Genomic DNA, 14,746 nt, shown 5'->3' on the forward strand with positions numbered 1-14,746 from the left:
AGTCGCGGATGGTGGTGGAGGCATGGCCCGCGCGCATCCATGACACTCTGGCAATTAGAGCCAGGCGAGCGGCGTCGTTCGTCTGCAAGACGAAGAGCCACGCGCCGCTAGGCCTAGGGGCGTGGCCGTGCTACCCACGGGCGGTGCGGCGACCTCTAGGATGCCCCAACCGACGCTCGTGCCGCGGTCTTCCCAGGCAGCGCGTGGCCAGCAACGCCACGATGTCGGTGCCCCTAGGCCCCGCCGCGATGTCGATGCCCGTAGGCGCCGCCACGAGGAGAGCCCTTTGCGTCACCCTCGAGATGCACCAGGCCAGCATGCATGCCCGGACGCTGGCAGAAATGGCGCAGGACTACGAGACCCTGATAGAGCTCCTTCTAGCATTGTTAGAAGTCGGAGCGCGTCATGGTCCATGTTGCTTTCGCCGCCACCCATACCAGTGGAAGCATTGGCGCGCGTGCAACTGCTCCTCGACTTCCCTCCTGCTGTGGAGAAGCTCGACGAGTGGAGAGTCACCATTCGTAGCCTCGTCAGCTTCGCGAATAAAGATGAACCTGAACCAGAAGGACCCTCGTGCTGGAGATCTGCCGAGCCGGTGCACGCCGGTGGTGGAAGGATCGGAGGTGCTACGACCAATGTGCACTCTCCTCCCCCACACCAGCAACAGCAGCCGCCGGCTCGTCGGGCCGACGCCCGCGACAACGTTTCCACATCGACATCTGACTCGCGAGCCCGCTGCGACCAACGTCAAGTTCTTCGAGAGCGAGCTCAGGAAGATGCTCGGACCACAATCGAGCGGTGGCGGAAGTGAGCCATCAGTAAGATAGGCATGCGGGGCCCACTATGGACCGCCTAGCGCCGGGGGGCTCAGGTGACCTACCTTACGAGGTGGGTTGTCCAGCCTTTACCCGTGAGCTGTGGCAGTTCCGATGGCCCACCCACCACACATTCAAGCCCGTGGTTGGAGAAAAGTATAATGGCAAGACTCACCCGTCGGAGTTCCTTAGCATCTAAACTATGGAGATGCAAGCTACTGGGGCTCGCGACGACAAGGTGCTTGCCAAATACTTCCCCTTGGCACTTAAGCCCAACATCATGTCATGGTTGATGCACCTGCCAGTGTATTCCATTTCTTCTTGGTCGGATCTGTGCCATGAGTTTGTTGGTGCCTTTACCGGAGGCCACCAAGCTCCTAGCCAGGCAAGTGATTTGCATGTCATCCCCCAGAAGGACCGCAAAACCCGTGCAAGTACATACAATGGTTCAACTATGTGTAGGACAACATCCCACGTGTACACCCAGCTGCTGTCATCAGTGCATTCCACCAGAATGTGCGCAACCGCAGGATGCATGAGGAGCTGGCGATGAACAAGGTTAAGGATGTAGCCGAGCTTTATGTTCTGGAAGATAGATGCGTTCAGGCTAAAGAAGAGAGGAAGTACCTAGGCAAAGACATCAACACGGAAACCTACTCCATAAATGAAGATGCCGGCCCCGGCAAAGAAGGGCCGACACCGCAATAGGAAGCATAAGGGCAAGACCGTGCTTGCCATCGAGGGATCTGGTGACCCCGGCGCCACCAAGAAGGCCAAGGGTGACGACCTCGGCAAGGAAGTTGCCGGGTGCACTGCCTGCTGGGTCTTGGCGGCTGCCGACAAGCCGGGAGGCTCCGACAAGCAGTACTACAAGATCCATCGCACCAAGGGCCATGACCTCTAGAATTGTCGGTAGGTTGACCTGCTTGCGGAGAAGCAGAAAGCTAAGTATGAGAGGCGCAATAAGGAGAAGAGCCAGGATGGTGATGAGGCATCCGACAAGAAGTCTGGCAGTCGAGGAGGTCATCGTGACAAAGATAATCAACAAGAGAGGCCCGCTCGGGTCCGCGACAAGAAGGAGGGAGACAATGATCATGATGAGCACGACAAGTCCGGCGAGCACGAGTTCCAGAAAGCTACACAGGCCATGTGCGTCGACGGTGGCGCCTCATTGCATACCTCTCACCGCCAACTAAAGAAGTGGACGCATGAAGTCACTAAGGCGGAGCCACCATTCGATGCCCAGAGGCCACTGAAGTGGTCTAGCACGCCTATCATTTTTGGCACCGAGGATCATCCTGATCACAGAATTGCGGTCGGGTGTTTGCTGCTGTTGGTTTCACCAACAATACGCAACCTCAAGGTGACAAAAGTGCTAGTTGACGGTGGGGCCAGTCTGAACTTGATCTTGCCCGCCGTAATTGAGAGGCTGCAAATCCCTGATGGAGATCTTGAGGAGACGGGCACGTTTCAAGGGGTCAACCTGGGGAGGAGTCAGCCGAAGGGTAAGATCACGTTGCCCGTTACATTTGGGGGCGAGCTGAACCATAGGACAGAGAAGATTGTTTTTTGCATTGTCAAGATCCCCTTGCCATATAATGGGATCCTGGGCCGCCTAGCGCTGTCCAGGTTTATGGCGGCATGAAATTATGCCTACAACACGTTGAAGATGCCCGGGCCAATGCGAATCATCACCGTCCCCTCCGACAAGAAAGACGCGCTCATCTGCGCGACCAACTCTACCGGGAGGCAGTTGCAGCAGCTGCTGCCAAGGCACTTGTTCCTACCGCTCGAGATAGCGGCAGATGGAGGGGCAGAGGATGATAATTACATGCCTCCCTCCGAAGACGAGGCAAGCCTTGACGATGACGAATTTGTCGTGCCGGATGATCCCGCCGAGCAAGAGCGCTTCAAGCGCCGGCTTATAGCCACGGCAAATAGCCTTAAGAAAAAGCAGCAACAACTTCAAGTTGATCAAGATTTGCTAGCTGACAGATGGAGTGAAGTCCTTCCGGCCGAGGAACATTAACTCGAACGCTCCTCCAAGACTTACCCAAAGCGCAGGTTGCTACCCCAACTGGAGGAGGAAGCATTAAACCCTACATCTCCAGCATATGACGCGGCTGACCTGCCACCTCATGGCCGTGACAGAGAGGCATTTCAGCCAAAAGCTCAGCCCGCACCCTGACGCCACTCAAATAAAAATGACAAGGAACGGGGAAACACACTAGACCTGCAAGACGTATTGGAGGACAAAGCAAAACACGCAAGATCGATCTACGGATCACGAGTGCGCGCCACTACACGAGGCGATAACTGTCATGCCAGATACAGTAAAAGTAAATCCGGCCAGGCCGAACACAGCGGACAAGACTCATTCGAGCTACGTCGCGACATAGCCCACTACAGAGGCGCCGCGCACCCCATATGCTTCACAGACGAAGTAATGGATCACCAAATCCCAGAGGGTTTCAAACCCATAAATATCGAATCATACGACGGCACAACAGATCCTGCTGTATGGATCGAGGACTTCCTCCTGCACATCCACATGGCCCGCGGTGACGATCTACACGCCATCAAATACCTCCCACTCAAGCTCAATGGACTAGCTCGACATTGGCTCAACAGCCTGCCAGCAGAGTCCACTGGCTGTTGGGAAGATCTGGAAGCCGCATTCCTCGACAACTTCTAGGGCACTTATGTGAAACCTTATCCCTTTATAAGGGCGAACAAAACTTATGCACCCCCACCAGCCTGGTAAAACTCGCTTATCCCCCAAGCAACGTAATTGATGGCGCGGTTGGGTTACCCACGCCCGTATTGATGGAAATCCCGTAATAAGGGGACACGATCTCTGCTTCGACAGGACGTGCCAAGGAAACCGCCTCACGAAACACGCTGAGATAGGTTATGAAGGACGATTCGAATAAAGACCTGGTTGTGGTGTGATGCCACGCTACAAGGTACGTCAGCAGATCGGATTTGTGGAAATATTATTCTCTCTATGGTGGTATGTAGAACTTGTTTTGTAGATCCGGACACGATCCTCATGTTCAAAATCTTCTATGAAGTGTTCGGAGGAGGAACCCGCCTTGCAATGCCGAAGACAATCTGCGCGCCAGACTCATTGTCATTGAAGGCTGGTTCAGGGGCTACTGAGGGAGTCCTGGATTAGGGGGTATCCGGACAGCCGGATTATATCCTTTGGCCGAACTGTTGGACTATGAAGATACAAGATTGAAGACTTCGTCCCGTGTCCGGATGGGCTCTCCTTGGCGTGGAAGGCAAGCTTAGCAATACGGATATGTAGATCTCCTTCCTTGTAACCGACTCTGTGTAACCCTAGCCCCCTCCAGTGTCTATATAAACCGGAGGGTTTTAGTCCGTAGGACAACATACAATCATAGCATAGGCTAGCTTCTAGGGTTTATCCTCTCTGATCTCGTGGTAGATAAACTCTGGTACTACTCATATTATCAAGAACAATCAAGCAGGACGTAGGGTTTTACCTCCATCAAGAGGGCCAGAACCTTGGTAAAACATCGTGTCCCCTGCCTCCTGTTACCATCTGCCTTAGACGCATAGTTCGGTACCCCCTATCCGAGATCTGCTGGTTTTGACACCGACACTGTTCATCCCTGTCATCGATCAAATTGTCAGAATGTCATCTACTGTAGACGGGACATACACCATTGTCGGTGTACAAAAGTAGGGGCTCTCGCTTTGCACCCCTTTAGTTGTGCACGAGCAGTAAGAGCTGCGCCCACGGCCACACTAAGTAGGGCAGAGGAGGGAAGCCGGGACACAAGATGACGAAAGCAACGCCAAGACCAGAGGCGCAAATAGAGAAAGAGGGCGAGGTGGACTCCCCCGGCAAGACCCTTGCCCGGGTGGCTTCCGTAGCCTCAGCAAGATCCTTGCTAAGGCAACTTTCCTGAAGCCAGCAGAGCACACCACCCTTGAGACCAAGGGGTTCCAACACCAGCAACCACTTTGGAACCAAGGCTCAGGAGGCACCTCCATGGTGGCATGCAGATCTTTGTAGAGATCATAAATACACAAGATCAGGCGAGAACTAGAAGACAACGATCCTTGGTGAGGTCCTTGCCAAGGAAGTCGAAGAGACCCCTGGCAAGATCCTTGCCGAGGACGACTGCATTGCCACGGCAAGACCCTTGCCGGGCCCCCGGCAAGGCCCTTGTCAAAGACACCTGCGGGGCCGCAGCCAGGCTCACACCAGCCAAGACTTCACCGCAGCTCCCATGCAGCTACTAGCTCGACCAGCTGAGTAGGCATTTGCGTGGAAGCGAGCGGCCTCCAGCCCAACTCAGCAAGCACCTGCGTATTGGCATATAGATCTTCGTGAAAGCTCCACCATCGTGCCAGCTCAGCTGTGACGCCCCTGATTTGACCATACACTAATCATACACGCAAATGTGTACGATCAAGATCAAGGACTCACGGGAAGATATGACAACACAACTCTAGACACAAATTAAAATAATACAAGCTTTATATTACAAGCCAGGGGCCTCAAGGGCTCGAATACATAAGCTCGAATACACAAGAGTCAGCGGAAGCATCAATATCTAAGCACATACATGAGTTAAACAAGTTTGCCTTAAGAAGGCTAGCAGAAAAACAACATCAACCGAAAAGGCAAGGCCTCCTGCCTCGGAGCCTCCTGACTACTCCAAGTCATCAGCGGCTGTGACGTTGTAGTAGGCACCCTCGGTGTAGTAGCAATCATTAGTGGTGTTGTCTGGCTCCTAGGATCCGTCATCTGGTCGCAACAATCGGGTATGGGGGAAAAGAGGTAGCAAAGGAGCCGTGAGTACTCATCCAAAGTACTCGTAAGACTTAAATCATATCTAAACTAAGTATGCATCTGTATCAAAGGAAATGGGCTGTATCTGTGGACTAAACTGCAGAATGCCAGAAGAGAAGGGGAATGCCTAGCCTATCAAAGACTAGCATCTTCAAGCATCTTGCAGCATACAGAAGAGTACAGATCAACATAATATAAAGTAGTAGTAGTGTTATCAACCTCGACCCAAGATCCTTTCTCGACTCCCTGCAAGATAGCAATCCCAGAGCCATACTATCCATTTCTAATATCCATTAATTTCTCATCACAAGTATCTAGTTCTAGTTGTATCGATCGGCATACAACTCGAAGTGTCCGTTACCGTAGGACAGGCTATCGATATATGTTTCTTCCCCGCAGGAGTGCACCAACTTACTCATCACGCTCGATTAACTTCGGCCAGACACACTTTCCTGGGTCATGCCCGGCCTCGGACAAACAATACACCGCAACCCGACCTAGGCTTAATAGAGAGGCCAGCACGCCGAACTAAACCTATGGCCCCAGGGGTCATGGGCAATCGCGCCGGAAACTCCTGCATGTTGCGTGGACGGCCGGTGAGCAGACCTAGCTACCTCAATCAAAAAGGCAGGTGCTTACCCAGTCCAACCCGGCGCGCGCCGCTCAGTCGCTAATGTCTATTAAGCTTCTTCTGATGTATATGACGCAGAACGACCATACTATGCCCACGTGATGGTTATTGCTATCAGGCCAGAGGCCCCTCGGATCAAATATCCAAACCGTAGTGGATTAGGAGCATGCAGTAACGAGCAGAGACTCACGATCGATGTGAACCCGTTGCCCCGTCTCGAGTTATTGCGGCAAGGGCTAAGAATGCCCGGCCACCCCTCGTAAGTATCTCACGGGCACCTTCCAGGTCGACCCGACTCCACATCACTGACCCATCTTTAGTAACATGGCTCAGTGCAAAGCCATAGTAACCATATTAACTGTGTGTCTAACACCAAGGGGAAAACTCAAGGAATCACCCCCGGCGAATTCCACTCGATGTTGTCATCAAGGTGAACGTAAGAGGATCCACCCTCGTGGTTCACACTTGAGGGGTTGCATGACAAAGCCGTAACGGATGTGGTTAAGGAGGAAATCACGCTCGATGACCCCAACTAGATAGCTACACTACAGGGATCTCATCAGGAGTGATGTAAGAGGTTCCACCCTTGGCACTCCATGGTAACTCTACAGAGTCGTACAACTAGGGGGGTGATGTTCGGTGTCAGGGCCTGGACGTGGATCACGTTGATCGAGTCATCGAACATAAAGCGAGGCAACTGGGACAAGGTGGGGTCACTGAATGATCTCTAACCAACCTATACTAAGCAGTTTAGGATAAGCAGGTAAGGTATGAAAGTAGGTAACAAAAACAGGCTATGCATCAGAGTAGGATCATACAGAAAGGAGTAGCAGTTCTAATGCAAGCATAAGAGGGAAAGAAATGGGCGATATCGGAATTCTCAAGGGGGGTTTGCTTGCCTGGTTGCTCTGGCAAGGAGGGGGTCGATGACGACGTAGTTGATCACAGGGGCGGCATCGGTCTCGGGGTCTACCGGAGAGAAGAGGGGGAAGAAACAGTAAATATAGAGCAAACAATGCATCACAAGGCATAACAAGATGATAGGCAGTGCTAGGGTTGTCCTAACGTAGTACTACATGTGGCAGACGGAGGGGATAAACATCCGAGGATGAATCCCCGGCGTTTGACGAATTCTGACAAATGAAAGACAGGGGACAGTTCCATGTTCAGCATGCTAGGGGCATGTGACAGGTGAAAGGACCACATATTCGGATTTGTTGGATTTTTCTGAGCAACTTTCATTTATAAAGTTTTTCCATCCGAGTTACAGATTATTTTACATGATTTTCTAAAGTTTTAATCATTTTCTGATTTTAATTATTTTTTAAAATCCAACATTATCCAGAAAAGTGAACGATGACGCAGGCATGACATCAGAGTGATGTCATCAGGTTAACTCGTCGGTTGACCTGTCAAACCAGACGGGTGGGTCCACTAGGACCCACATGTCTTTGATAGGGGCACTAACAGGTGGTTTAGACTAATAAATGGGTTAATTAGCGGGTGGGGCCCAGTAGTCAGTGAGAGATTAGGGTTTTAATTAACTAGTTTAGTTAATTAGCAAATTATCTATTTATTTATTTTGTTTATGGCGTGGGCCCCGCATGTCAGTGCCACTGGGCTGCCCAGTCAGCTCAGTTGACTGGGTCAACCAGTCAACTGGGGCTAGGGGACCCACTGGCAGCGAGCCAGGTGGGCCCCAGTGGCCGGCCATGTCAGCGGCGGCACCAGGGGGTGCTCCGGCGAGCCAGTTCTGCGGCGGTGTGGCTCGGCATCCACCGGAAAACGGCCGCAGGGGCCCGTTTCGGCCACGGTTTGAACCCACGGCACCGCAGGGCTCACGCGCATCCGACTGCGGTGGTGGCCTGGCCGGAGCGCACCTGTAGAGACGGCGGCGAGCGGCGAGGGCGGCGGCTAGGTCACGGTTCAGCGGGAACGGTGCCAGGGGCACGAGCGGAGGCGTAGGCAGACCGGAGCACATCGTTCTACTCGGACGCGAGCGTGAGCAGCGGTGGCCGCGGCGAGATGCGGACGGCGGCGGCGACCTACGGCTACGGCGGGGGAGAGGCTATGGGGCACGGGGATCGAAACCAAAGGGACGAGGTGGAGTGGGAGCTCACTATGTTTCGGTAGGGGAGGGCAGCGGGCTCGAGTTGCCTCGCTGGCGCCGGATTTGTCGGCGAGGTCGACAGCACCCGAGGAGGAAGAAGATGGCCGGCTCGGCTATGGAGGGGCTTCTGGCTCCTGCTCGTGGGCGTGGAAGACGATGCTTGTCATATCCCTAGCTTCTGGTGCTGCCTGGTGTTTGCATCATGTTTAAATTTTGAAACTTGAACTGAGGGAAATTGGAAGCCTCAAAACCCTAAATAAAAGAAGGGCAAAAACCCTAAAAATCTCATTCATTGTTCCGAAATGCTCTTCTTAAATGTTTGATAATTTTTGGCAAGGGTTCTGGTCCCAACCAAAATATTGAACATTTTTAAGGATTTATTTTTGGGACTTTGAATTTAATTCATTAGCTATTTGAATTTGAATTATATTCATATAATTAGAATATAATTTCAAATATCCCTGAAATATTTTATGAGCTTTTGGAAAAGTCCATCTAGCAAAATAAAAATATTCAGAGGAGCTTTTGGCATTGTTTGAATTATTTTTAAATTCAAAACAGTGGCAAATAAATTGAAAAACAAAACAGAAGAAAAATAAAACAGAGCAGAGAAAAGCCTACCTGGCGCTCACCTGGTAGCCAAACCGGCCCAGCACTGCAGCTGGTCGGCCCAGCCCGCCACCGCTACCCCCCTGTCGCCTTCCTCCTTTGCCAGGAGGACGGGCACGCGCCCGGCGCGCGCGGCCACGCGCCCCGGCCACCTCCTCCCTGCCTGGCTGCCTCCTCCTCCCCCTGGACGTCTCCCGAGCGCCACGCACTCGCCCTTGACCCTCTCTCACTCTCCCGTGTCTCTCCCTCCGTCCCTATCCCCCTCTGCTCCCTCTCCCTCCCGCGACCGAACGGAGCTCGTCGCCGCCGCTCGCCGTAGCCACGCCTAACGGCCACCCCACGCCTCACCAACACCCCAGGAAGCTCCGCCTCGCCTCCCTCTTCATCCTCACCCAGACGAAAGGCACCGGAAGCCCCTGGATGCCGCTAGCTCCGCCGTTCCCCTCCTCGGCCACCGAGGACCGCCGCCATCGATTTGCCGCCGTCGCCGCCTCCCCGAGCTCGCCGTCTGCTCCAACCGACCCCCCGTGAGCTCCTCCACCGTTTCCCCCTCTTCCCCGCTTCATTTGATCGCCGTAGCCGTCGTCCCCTTTATGGCCGAAACGCGCCGCCGCGTGAGCTCAACGTCGGCGTTGCTCCGGTGACCATTTGGTCACCCTAGCGTGCCTAACTCGCTCCCCGCATCGCGTAGCGCTCTGCTAGCCCTTCACCTCGCTCGTTTGCATACCGTAGCACTAACCCGCCCCAACCCCGAGCTCCAGCCGCCGCCTCCGGCTCAACTCCGGCGAACCCCGGCCACCCCCGCACCTCCAGTTGGTCCCCCTAGATGCGCATGGGCACGGGCTATCCTCTGGTGCCCCTGGCGTGTCGATCCGTCGAATCTGGCGAGTTCCGAGCGAACTCCGCCGCGGTTCGAGGTCACCGCCGGCGAAACTCCGGCGGGAGCTAACGTGGCTCCGTCATTAGGAGCTAATCCAACTAACTAAACCACCTACAGCCACTGACAGTAGGCCCCACCCCTGGTCAAACCCCAGTCAGCGCTGGGTTTGACCGGGATTAGTTCCTGTGTCACTGACGTGTGGACCCCGCACGTCAGGTTTGACCTGGACCTGGCCGTTGACTCGCTGACGTCATGCTGGCGTCAGGCTGACGCAGTTAAATCATTTTCTGGATTTATTATTATTCAGGAAATCTCAGAAAATGCCCTAAAACTTCAATAATTCATAGAAATTCAACCGTAACTCCAAATTAAATAATTTATATATGAAAAATTATCAGAAAAATTCAAGGAATCCATCTGTACCATTTTCATGCATGTTAGAACAACTTATAGCTGCTGTTTAGCACAAATCAATTAAATGGCATTTGAATAATCACATATGGAGTTTGAATTTGAATCTTGTATTCAAACCAACTTCATTTAATCTGTTGCTAGTTGCATTAGCTCAAAACACATTCATATTGCGATGTCATGAGCATGCATCATATTGTGCATTGCATTGATTGTATTTCTTCTTTGTTGCCGGTATCTGTTCCCTCCCGGTGGACGATGTTCCGACGTTGTGATCGTTGACACTGATGAAGACTCAATGTTATCTTCAGAAGTGCCAGGCAAGCAAAACCCCCCTTGTTCATTCCGATACAATCCTACTCTCTCGCTCCTGCTCTCTTTTACTGCATTAGGACAACACCGATTCATCTGTTACTTGCTGCGGTAGCTGAACCCCTTTATCCTTTGCATGACCTGTCATTGCCACAGTAAATAGACGAAACCCACTAGCATGAGTAGGAGTTGTTTGAGCCCTGTTGTGCCTACTCATTCATGTTTGTTTGTCATGCCTGCTACTGCTTAGAGTTGAGTCAGGTCTGATTCATCGGGGATGAATCAGAGGCGTGTGAACATGTCCTACTGTGTGTGAGCTAAGTGTGTGAACACGATTTGGTAAAGGTAGCGGTGAGAGGCCATGTAGGAGTACATGGTGGGTTGTCTCATTGAAGCCGTCCTCAGGAACTGAGTTCTGTGTTTGTGATCCATGATTCAGCTACTACCATACATTGGGCCCTGAAATATGACCCCGCTCGACTTCTTATTCACCCTTGTCCTCTGTCCAGGAGTTGCAAGTAGTTTCTGGTGTTTGTAGTATGCTGGAGTCCGTGGACAGCGCTGACCGTAGGGGTGGGCTGTGATGCGGTAGGCACGTGGCCGGGTATACCGGGCGCCCGTTTGGTGTCACGGAACCCTGTTCACATCGTTTGGGGCTGTGAGCGAAACTCCGGCCGGATCTCCTCATGGATGGAACCCGAATAGGCGATAAACCTGGACTAGAGACTTGAGTGTTTAGGTAGGTCGTGGTCTACACCCACTTCGGCTTTCGCTTGAAGTCTGCCGAGCACATGTCGTGTGCAGACGCTAAGTGGTGGAAACATGTATGAAGAAGTACACCCCTGCAGGGTTAACATCATCTATTCGAATAGCCATGTCCGCGGTAAAGGACTTCTGGGTTTCTTATATCAGTTCATAGACAAGTGAAAGTGGATACTTTAAAATGCGCAAGATAAGCGTGAGTGCTATGGATGGCGTTCTCGTAGGGAGATGGGAGCGGTTCCATAGTGGTGTATTGATTGGTGAATATGTGGACTCGTGTGCGCCACCTCAAAAGAGTTACATTGCAGTCGTAGTTCAGGATAGCCACCGGGTCAAAGCTGGCTTGCTGCAGTTAAACCCCACCATCCCCTTTGTTGATAATGATGCATATGTAGTTAGTTCTGATGTAAGTCTTGCTGGGTACATTTGTACTCACGTTGCTTAATTTATGTTTTTGCAGAGAGACTTCAGTCTCACTAGTAGTTCCACGTGGACTTCGACGTTTAGCTTGTTTCCTCAGCTACGATCTTGTGCCCTCGACAGGATCTGGTAGATAGTCAGGCTTCTCAGCCTTTTTCATTTATAGATGTCTGTACTCAGACATGATAGCTTCCGCTTGTGCTTTGATTTGTATGCTCTGATTGTTGGGTCATGAGACCCATGTTTGTAATATCTCGCTCCTCGGAGCCTATTGAATAAATTACTTGAGTCGTAGAGTCATGTTGTGATGCCATGTTGTATTTGCACATATCGAGCATATTGTGTGTATGTTATTGAAATGCTTGGTATGTGTGGGATCTGACCATCTAGTTGTTTATCTTTAGTAGCCTCTCTTACGGGGAAATGTCTCCTAGTGTTTCCACTGAGCCATGGTAGCTTGCTACTGCTCCGGAACACTTAGGCTGGCCGGCATGTGTCCTTCTTCGTTCCAGTGTCTGTCCCTTCGGGGAAATGTCACGCATTGAGTACCGGAGTCCTGTTAGCCCGCTACATCCCGGTTTACCGGAGTCCTACTAGCCCAGTGCTACAGCCCGGACCCACTTGGTGATGACCGACACGTTCGATGCTGGGTCATGGATGCCTGTCCCTGTAAGTCTGTGCCACTTTGGGTTCACGACTAGCCATGTCAGCCCGGGTTCTTTGTCATATGGATGCTAGCGACACTATCATATACGTGAGCCAAAAGGCGCAAACGGTCCCGGCCAGGTAAGGTGGCACCGTGGGAATACCGTGCGTGAGGCCGCAAAGTGATATGATGTGTTACATGCTAGATCGGTGTGACTTAGGATCGGGGTCCTGACAATGCTGACGGCCGTGAAGCTCTGAGACGCGCTGAAGAGGGTTGGGAGCAGCGGTCGCCGTGGAGGGCACCGGTGGGCGGGGCAATGGCGCTCGGTGAGGTGAGATCTCGCGAGAGAGAGAGAGGGCAGCCAGGGAGAGAGAGCATCGCGAGGGAGTGGGACGAGTGGAGTGGCAGGTAGGTGGGGGGATATCTGGGGGGCCTCGGTGGAGGCGTTATCCACCCAGTAGTGCTGCCGGCGAGCTGGCTCGGAGGCGACGGTGGGTGCACCTCGGTCGCTTGAATAGAGAATGGGGGGAGAAGGAGGAGGCCGTGGTGGGCTGGGCTCTAGGCCCTGTGCACTTAGGCCAGTGCATAGTGGCCTTTTCTATTTTCTTTTTACAGAAAAATGCTATGCATTATTTGAGCTGCCAAAAGGAGTTCTATAAAATGTGGGACTTGGCCAAATAAATACATTACAATGTTTGGCACCTGCCACAAAAAGCTTGGGAGGAGTTTGAATTGTTTTGGATTTTTCACAAAAGAAAAGGGCATTTCAATAGGCTGTTTTGGCTCTGTTAAAAGCATTAGGCCCATTTAGAGTTGATGATGATGTTGTGTTCCTTAATAACAAATAGTTTTGGATTATTTGCTAAAAGGTGAACATTTTTCCAACAAGTTTTGATCAACTTCATTTCGCACGTTGACTTTGAATGGAATTTAAAGAAGGAATTTGAAAAGAGATATTATCCCAACATGATCATTATTGCAAATCTCAGTAGCTTAGCACCATCATGATGGATTACTTTAGCATGACACTAGGGGTGTTACGAATCTCCTCCGCTACAAGAAATCTCGTCCCGAGATTTTAGTGCGGAAGCAAAGAGTAACTTCGGGAGAACTGACCCTTATAGGGTTAATTATCTAGTGAACAATTCAGGGAAAGAGGCAGAAGTATCTCCCGAGCTGAAACTTAATAAACATCGAGAGCAAAGTATGAAGGTACAATAGGAAGTTTCATGTGAATGGACAAATTGATACCTGAATAGAGTGTGAGAAAGGGGTTCAGAGCATCGGAAATAGATCATCTCTCAGACGGTGGCTCGTGACAACTCACAAAGCCAAGAGCAATTGATACCTCGGAATAAAGGATATACAGGAGAGTCAGGTTCCGATCCTGTGGAACTGTGGGTTATGGGCCCACCATGTGGGTTAAAATAGAAGGAGCGATGACATCTCGCACGGTCATGATAGCAAGGCATGTCAGAGGGTAGCATGTCAGTTATGTCGGCAACAACGTCGGTACCAAGAGCGAGGGACGAAGAGAACCATTTTCCTGCTCGTTGAACGAGGCAGGCCAATAGGCATAGTTCTCGTCCATCGGTGGTTACCGGAATGTCAGAAGAATGGAAAGGAAAATATGGTTAGTATATTAATCAGAAGAATGGAAAGGAAAATATGTTTAAACACAATTAACAGGAGTATATCCTTCCCAAGTACAAGCAGAGGATGATATCCATGACAGGATAGTAAGTAGATAACCAATTAGGTAAAGGGGTGAGGGAATTCATGATGTTACACGTACAATGGTGTTTGGATAAATGAACAAGAAACATTTTGCATTAGGCTACCAATGTTCTTGTTGATGTTTGTGTACCACAATCATGCTTCAGGGTAGCACTGACATGGTCATCAGGTAAAGGTCGGACCTTGGATTCACAATGGATGCGTCGGGAATTTCTAGAACATATCATGTTATTTTATCAGGGAAAAGATGAGGAGGTGGCCGATGGGTTCAGTAGCAATCCATCGACATGTCAAAAAGGACGCATTCCCAAAATTAATATGATCAAGTTTGTGTTGGGGGAAGACAAGAATGTTTTTGATGCCGACACAAATCATCGATAGGCAAGGATGGTATTTCTAGCCATGAATTCAATTGGCATCTCTGAAGAAGCCAAATTGTTGACGGTGGTCAAGACAAATTTTGTCGAGAGACTCTATGAAGATGTCATCGAGAAGAAAAGGAAGGATGAAGTGAAAGGCTATGAGAACCACGGATTCGACTCAAGCTCAAAGTCAATCTTGTTGTTCGAGGTGAAATGA

This window comes from Triticum dicoccoides, chromosome 2A, assembly GCF_002162155.2.
Source record: "Triticum dicoccoides isolate Atlit2015 ecotype Zavitan chromosome 2A, WEW_v2.0, whole genome shotgun sequence".
In the NCBI taxonomy this organism is placed as follows: domain Eukaryota; kingdom Viridiplantae; phylum Streptophyta; class Magnoliopsida; order Poales; family Poaceae; genus Triticum; species Triticum dicoccoides.